Source organism: Anomaloglossus baeobatrachus, chromosome 10 (genome assembly GCF_048569485.1).
Source record: "Anomaloglossus baeobatrachus isolate aAnoBae1 chromosome 10, aAnoBae1.hap1, whole genome shotgun sequence".
Taxonomy (NCBI): domain Eukaryota; kingdom Metazoa; phylum Chordata; class Amphibia; order Anura; family Aromobatidae; genus Anomaloglossus; species Anomaloglossus baeobatrachus.
In genome coordinates this window covers 8,614,288-8,621,793 of record NC_134362.1, presented here as the reverse complement: position 1 = coordinate 8,621,793, position 7,506 = coordinate 8,614,288, and positions in this window count along the sequence as shown.

Here is a 7,506-nt window from a genome sequence, read left to right as displayed (position 1 = left end):
TTTCCACCTGAGCTATTTAAGGCTGAATCCAGATGTCCATAAAGTCTGGTCTTGTTTCGGCCACGAGGTCCACTATGGCCAGGAGGTCCTAGTTCGGCTGTGTGGTCTGCTATGATCAGGAGATCCTGGTCCAGTCAGGAGGTCTTGGTCCTGCCAGGAGGTCCGCTATGGCCGGGAAATTCAAGTCCAGCTGGAAGGTCCGCTATTGCCAGGAGGTCTTGGTTCGACCTTGTGGTCTTTTATGGCCGGGAGATCCTGGTTCTGCTGTATGGTCCACTATACCTGGGAGGTCCTGATTCTGCCTGGAGGGTCTGATCCTGTTGTGAGGTCCACTATGGCTGAGAGAGCCTAGTTTTGCTGTGAGGTCCACTATGGCTAGGAGGATCAGTCTGGCAAGGAGGTCCTGGTCCGGCCAGAAGGTCTGATATGGCTATGAGGTCCTGGTCTGGCCAGGAGGTCCTGCTGTGAGGTCCGTTTTGACTGGGAGGACCGGTCTGGCCGGGAGGTCCTGGTCCGGCAGGAGGTCTGCTATGGCTGTGCGGTCCACTATGGCTTGGAAGACTGGTCTGGCCAGGAAGTCCTGGTCCGGCTAGGAGGTCCGCCACTGCTGTGAGGTCTGCTATGGCTGGGAGGACGGGTCTGGCCAGGAGGTCCACTATAGCTATGAGGTCCAGTCCCTGGTCTGACCCTGACCACAGTCGCATGGATACCTATGTCTCTCCCCATCTGCTCGGATTGTCGCGTTTCACAGACGTCTGAATTCACTATGACTTTCCGATAATCCTTCTGTGTTCAGGATCTCTTCTGCTGTCAGTGACTCTGATCTCTGCTTGCTGTCAGTGACTCTGATCTCTGCTTGCTGTCAGTGACTCTGATCTCTGCTTGCTGTCAGTGACTCCCTTGTTGCTGTCAGTGACTCTGATCTCTGCTTGCTGTCAGTGACTCTGATATCTGCTTGCTGTCAGTGACTCTGATCTCTGCTTGCTGTCAGTGACTCTGATCTCTGCTTGCTGTCAGTGACTCTGATCTCTGCTTGCTGTCAGTGACTCCCTTGTTGCTGTCCTGCTCACAGCTGAGCACTTGTTACATTTGTATCTGGTCTGTACAAACTTCTGGCCTTTTCTATCCTCAGTGTCACCTTTTCCACCCTCGTGACTCACATTGCTGGGAGTACCTTCCCTTGTGATGCAGAGATTTAAACTTCCCCCGTTTGTTGCAGATTTGGTGACTCCTCCTCTTGTTTTGTGGTGATTTTCCAAACCAGTGCGATCCTCGTATTTCTGCTTCCTGGATGACGCCAGTTGTGTCTGGTCTGGGACCAGTCACTGGGAGACAAATGGGGAGACTGGGAGACGGACTGGGAGACGGGCTGGGAGACGGGCTGGGAGACGGACTGGGAGACAGACTGAGAGACGGGTTGGGAGACGGACTGGGAGACGGGCTGGGAGACGGACTGGGAGACGGACTGGGAGACGGGCTGGGAGACGGACTGGGAGACGGACTGGGAGACGGGTTGGGAGACAGACTGGGAGACAGACTGGGAGACGGGTTGGGAGACGGACTGGGAGACGGACTGGGAGACGGGCTGGGAGACGGACTGGGAGACGGACTGGGAGACGGGCTGGGAGACGGACTGGGAGACAGACTGAGAGACGGGTTGGGAGACGGACTGGGAGACGGACTGGGAGACGGACTGGGAGACGGACTGGGAGACGGGCTGGGAGACGGACTGGGAGACGGACTGGGAGACGGGTTGGGAGACAGACTGGGAGACAGACTGGGAGACGGGTTGGGAGACGGGTTGGGAGACGGACTGGGAGACGGACTGGGAGACGGACTGGGAGACGGGCTGGGAGACGGACTGGGAGACGGACTGGGAGACGGACTGGGAGACGGACTGGGAGACGGACTGGGAGACGGACTTGGAGACGGACTGGGAGACGGACTGGGAGACGGACTGGGAGACGGACTGGGAGACAGACTGGGAGACGGGTTGAGAGACGGACTGGGAAACGGGCTGGGAGACGGGCTGGGAGACGGACTGGGAGACGGGCTGGGAGACGGACTGGGAGACGGACTGGGAGACGGACTGGGAGACGGGCTGGGAGACGGGCTGGGAGACGGGCTGGGAGACGGACTGGGAGACGGACTGGGAGACGGACTGGGAGACGGACTGGGAGACAGACTGGGAGACAGACTGGGAGACGGACTGGGAGACGGACTGGGAGACGGACTGGGAGACGGACTGGGAGACGGACTTGGAGACGGACTGGGAGACGGACTGGGAGACGGACTGGGAGACGGACTGGGAGACGGACTGGGAGACGGACTGGGAGACGGGCTGGGAGACGGGCTGGGAGACGGGCTGGGAGACGGACTGGGAGACGGACTGGGAGACGGACTGGGAGACGGACTGGGAGACGGACTTGGAGACGGGCTGGGAGACGGACTGGGAGACGGACTGGGAGACGGACTGGGAGACGGGCTGGGAGACGGGCTGGGAGACGGACTGGGAGACAGACTGGGAGACGGGTTGAGAGACGGACTGGGAAACGGGCTGGGAGACGGGCTGGGAGACGGACTGGGAGACGGGCTGGGAGACAGACTGGGAGACGGACTGGGAGACGGACTGGGAGACGGGCTGGGAGACGGGCTGGGAGACGGACTGGGAGACGGGCTGGGAGACGGGCTGGGAGACGGACTGGGAGACAGGCTGGGAGACGGGCTGGGAGACGGGCTGGGAGACGGGCTGGGAGACGGACTGGGAGACGGACTGGGAGACGGGCTGGGAGACGGGCTGGGAGACGGACTGGGAGACAGACTGGGAGACGGGTTGAGACACGGACTGGGAAACGGGCTGGGAGACGGGCTGGGAGACGGACTGGGAGACGGGCTGGGAGACGGACTGGGAGACGGGCTGGGAGACGGGCTGGGAGACGGGCTGGGAGACGGACTGGGAGACGGGCTGGGAGACGGGCTGGGAGACAGACTGGGAGACGGACTGGGAGACAGGCTGGGAGACGGGCTGGGAGACGGGCTGGGAGACGGGCTGGGAGACGGACTGGGAGACGGGCTGGGAGACGGACTGGGAGACGGACTGGGAGACAGACTGGGAGACGGGCTGGGAGACGGACTGGGAGACGGACTGGGAGACGGACTTGGAGACGGACTGGGAGACGGACTGGGAGACGGGCTGGGAGACGGGCTGGGAGACGGGCTGGGAGACGGACTGGGAGACAGACTGGGAGACAGACTGGGAGACGGGTTGAGAGACGGACTGGGAGACAGACTGGGAGACGGGCTGGGAGACGGGCTGGGAGACGGACTGGGAGACGGACTGGGAGACGGACTGGGAGACAGACTGGGAGACAGACTGGGAGACAGACTGGGAGACGGACTGGGAGACGGACTGGGAGACGGACTGGGAGACGGACTTGGAGACGGACTGGGAGACGGACTGGGAGACGGGCTGGGAGACGGGCTGGGAGACAGACTGGGAGACGGGTTGAGAGACGGACTGGGAAACGGGCTGGGAGACGGGCTGGGAGACGGGCTGGGAGACGGGCTGGGAGACGGACTGGGAGACGGACTGGGAGACAGACTGGGAGACGGGCTGGGAGACGGGCTGGGAGACGGACTGGGAGACAGACTGGGAGACGGACTTGGAGACGGACTGGGAGACGGACTGGGAGACGGGCTGGGAGACGGGCTGGGAGACAGACTGGGAGACGGGTTGAGAGACGGACTGGGAAACGGGCTGGGAGACGGGCTGGGAGACGGGCTGGGAGACGGACTGGGAGACGGACTGGGAGACAGACTGGGAGACGGGCTTGGAGACGGGCTGGGAGACGGACTGGGAGACGGACTGGGAGACAGACTGGGAGACGGACTGGGAGACGGACTGGGAGACGGACTGGGAGACGGACTGGGAGACGGACTGGGAGACGGACTGGGAGACGGGCTGGGAGACGGGCTGGGAGACGGGCTGGGAGACGGGCTGGGAGACGGACTGGGAGACGGGCTGGGAGACGGGCTGGGAGACGGACTGGGAGACGGACTGGGAGACGGACTGGGAGACAGACTGGGAGACGGACTGGGAGACGGACTGGGAGACGGACTGGGAGACGGACTGGGAGACGGACTTGGAGACGGGCTGGGAGACGGACTGGGAGACGGACTGGGAGACGGGCTGGGAGACGGGCTGGGAGACGGACTGGGAGACAGACTGGGAGACGGGTTGAGAGACGGACTGGGAAACGGGCTGGGAGACGGGCTGGGAGACGGACTGGGAGACGGGCTGGGAGACGGGCTGGGAGACAGACTGGGAGACGGACTGGGAGACGGACTGGGAGACGGGCTGGGAGACGGGCTGGGAGACGGACTGGGAGACGGACTGGGAGACGGGCTGGGAGACGGACTGGGAGACGGGCTGGGAGACGGGCTGGGAGACGGGCTGGGAGACGGGCTGGGAGACGGGCTGGGAGACAGACTGGGAGACGGACTGGGAGACGGGCTGGGAGACGGGCTGGGAGACAGGCTGGGAGACGGGCTGGGAGACAGGCTGGGAGACGGACTGGGAGACGGACTGGGAGACGGGCTGGGAGACGGGCTGGGAGACGGACTGGGAGACGGGCTGGGAGACGGACTGGGAGACGGGCTGGGAGACGGGCTGGGAGACGGACTGGGAGACGGACTGGGAGACGGGCTGGGAGACGGGCTGGGAGACGGACTGGGAGACGGGCTGGGAGACGGACTGGGAGACGGGCTGGGAGACGGGCTGGGAGACGGACTGGGAGACAGAATGGGAGACAGACTGGGAGACGGACTGGGAGATGGACTGGGAGACAGACTGGGAGACGGACTGGGAGACGGGTTGAGAGACGGACTGGGAGACGGGCTGGGAGACGGACTGGGAGACGGACTGGGAGACGGACTGGGAGACGGGCTGGGAGACAGACTGGGAGACGGACTGGGAGACGGGTTGAGAGACGGACTGGGAGACGGGCTGGGAGACGGACTGGGAGACGGGCTGGGAGACGGACTGGGAGACGGACTGGGATTTGGGCTGGGAGACGGGCTGGGAGACAGACTGGGAGACGGACTGGGAGACAGACTGGGAGACTGGGAGACAGACTGGGAGACGGGCTGGGAGACGGTCTGGGAGACGGACTGGGAGACGGACTGGGAGACGGACTGGGAGACAGACTGGGAGACAGACTGGGAGACGGACTGGGAGACAGACTGGGAGACGGACTGGGAGACGGGTTGAGAGACGGACTGGGAGACGGGCTGGGAGACGGACTGGGAGACGGACTGGGAGACGGACTGGGAGACAGACTGGGAGACAGACTGGGAGACAGACTGGGAGACGGACTGGGAGACGGACTTGGAGACGGGCTGGGAGACGGACTGGGAGACGGACTGGGAGACGGGCTGGGAGACGGGCTGGGAGACGGACTGGGAGACAGACTGGGAGACGGGTTGAGAGACGGACTGGGAAACGGGCTGGGAGACGGGCTGGGAGACGGACTGGGAGACGGGCTGGGAGACGGGCTGGGAGACGGACTGGGAGACAGACTGGGAGACGGGTTGAGAGACGGACTGGGAGACGGGCTGGGAGACGGGCTGGGAGACAGACTGGGAGACAGACTGGGAGACGGACTGGGAGACGGGCTGGGAGACGGACTGGGAGACGGGCTGGGAGACGGGCTGGGAGACAGACTTGGAGACGGGCTGGGAGACGGACTGGGAGACGGGCTGGGAGACGGGCTGGGAGACGGGCTGGGAGACAGACTGGGAGACGGACTGGGAGACGGACTGGGAGACGGACTGGGAGACAGACTGGGAGACAGACTGGGAGACGGACTGGGAGACGGACTGGGAGACGGACTGGGAGACGGACTTGGAGACGGACTGGGAGACGGACTGGGAGACGGACTGGGAGACGGACTGGGAGACGGACTGGGAGACGGGCTGGGAGACGGGCTGGGAGACGGACTGGGAGACGGGCTGGGAGACGGGCTGGGAGACGGGCTGGGAGACGGGCTGGGAGACGGACTGGGAGACGGGCTGGGAGACAGACTTGGAGACGGGCTGGGAGACGGACTGGGAGACGGGCTGGGAGACGGGCTGGGAGACGGACTGGGAGACAGACTGGGAGACGGACTGGGAGACGGACTGGGAGACGGACTGGGAGACAGACTGGGAGACAGACTGGGAGACAGACTGGGAGACGGACTGGGAGACGGACTGGGAGACGGACTGGGAGACGGACTTGGAGACGGACTGGGAGACGGACTGGGAGACGGACTGGGAGACGGACTGGGAGACGGGCTGGGAGACGGGCTGGGAGACGGGCTGGGAGACGGACTGGGAGACGGGCTGGGAGACGGACTGGGAGACGGACTGGGAGACAGACTGGGAGACGGACTGGGAGACGGACTGGGAGACGGACTGGGAGACGGACTGGGAGACGGACTGGGAGACGGACTGGGAGACGGACTGGGAGACAGACTGGGAGACAGACTGGGAGACGGACTGGGAGACGGACTGGGAGACGGACTGGGAGACGGACTGGGAGACGGACTGGGAGACGGACTGGGAGACGGACTGGGAGACGGACTGGGAGACGGACTGGGAGACGGGCTGGGAGACGGGCTGGGAGACGGACTGGGAGACGGACTGGGAGACAGACTGGGAGACGGACTGGGAGACGGACTGGGAGACGGACTGGGAGACGGACTGGGAGACGGACTGGGAGACGGACTGGGAGACGGGCTGGGAGACGGGCTGGGAGACGGGCTGGGAGACGGACTGGGAGACGGACTGGGAGACAGACTGGGAGACAGACTGGGAGACGGACTGGGAGACGGACTGGGAGACGGACTGGGAGACGGACTGGGAGACGGACTTGGAGACGGACTGGGAGACGGACTGGGAGACGGACTGGGAGACGGACTGGGAGACGGGCTGGGAGACGGGCTGGGAGACGGGCTGGGAGACGGGCTGGGAGACGGACTGGGAGACGGGCTGGGAGACGGACTGGGAGACGGACTGGGAGACGGACTGGGAGACGGACTGGGAGACGGACTGGGAGACGGACTGGGAGACGGACTGGGAGACGGACTGGGAGACGGACTGGGAGACGGACTGGGAGACGGACTGGGAGACGGACTGGGAGACGGACTGGGAGACGGACTGGGAGACGGACTGGGAGACGGACTGGGAGACGGACTGGGAGACGGACTGGGAGACGGACTGGGAGACGGGCTGGGAGACGGGCTGGGAGACGGACTGGGAGACGGACTGGGAGACGGACTGGGAGACGGACTGGGAGACGGACTGGGAGACAGACTGGGAGACAGACTGGGAGACGGACTGGGAGACGGACTGGGAGACGGACTGGGAGACGGACTGGGAGACGGACTTGGAGACGGACTGGGAGACGGACTGGGAGACGGACTGGGAGACGGACTGGGAGACGGACTGGGAGACGGACTGGGAGAC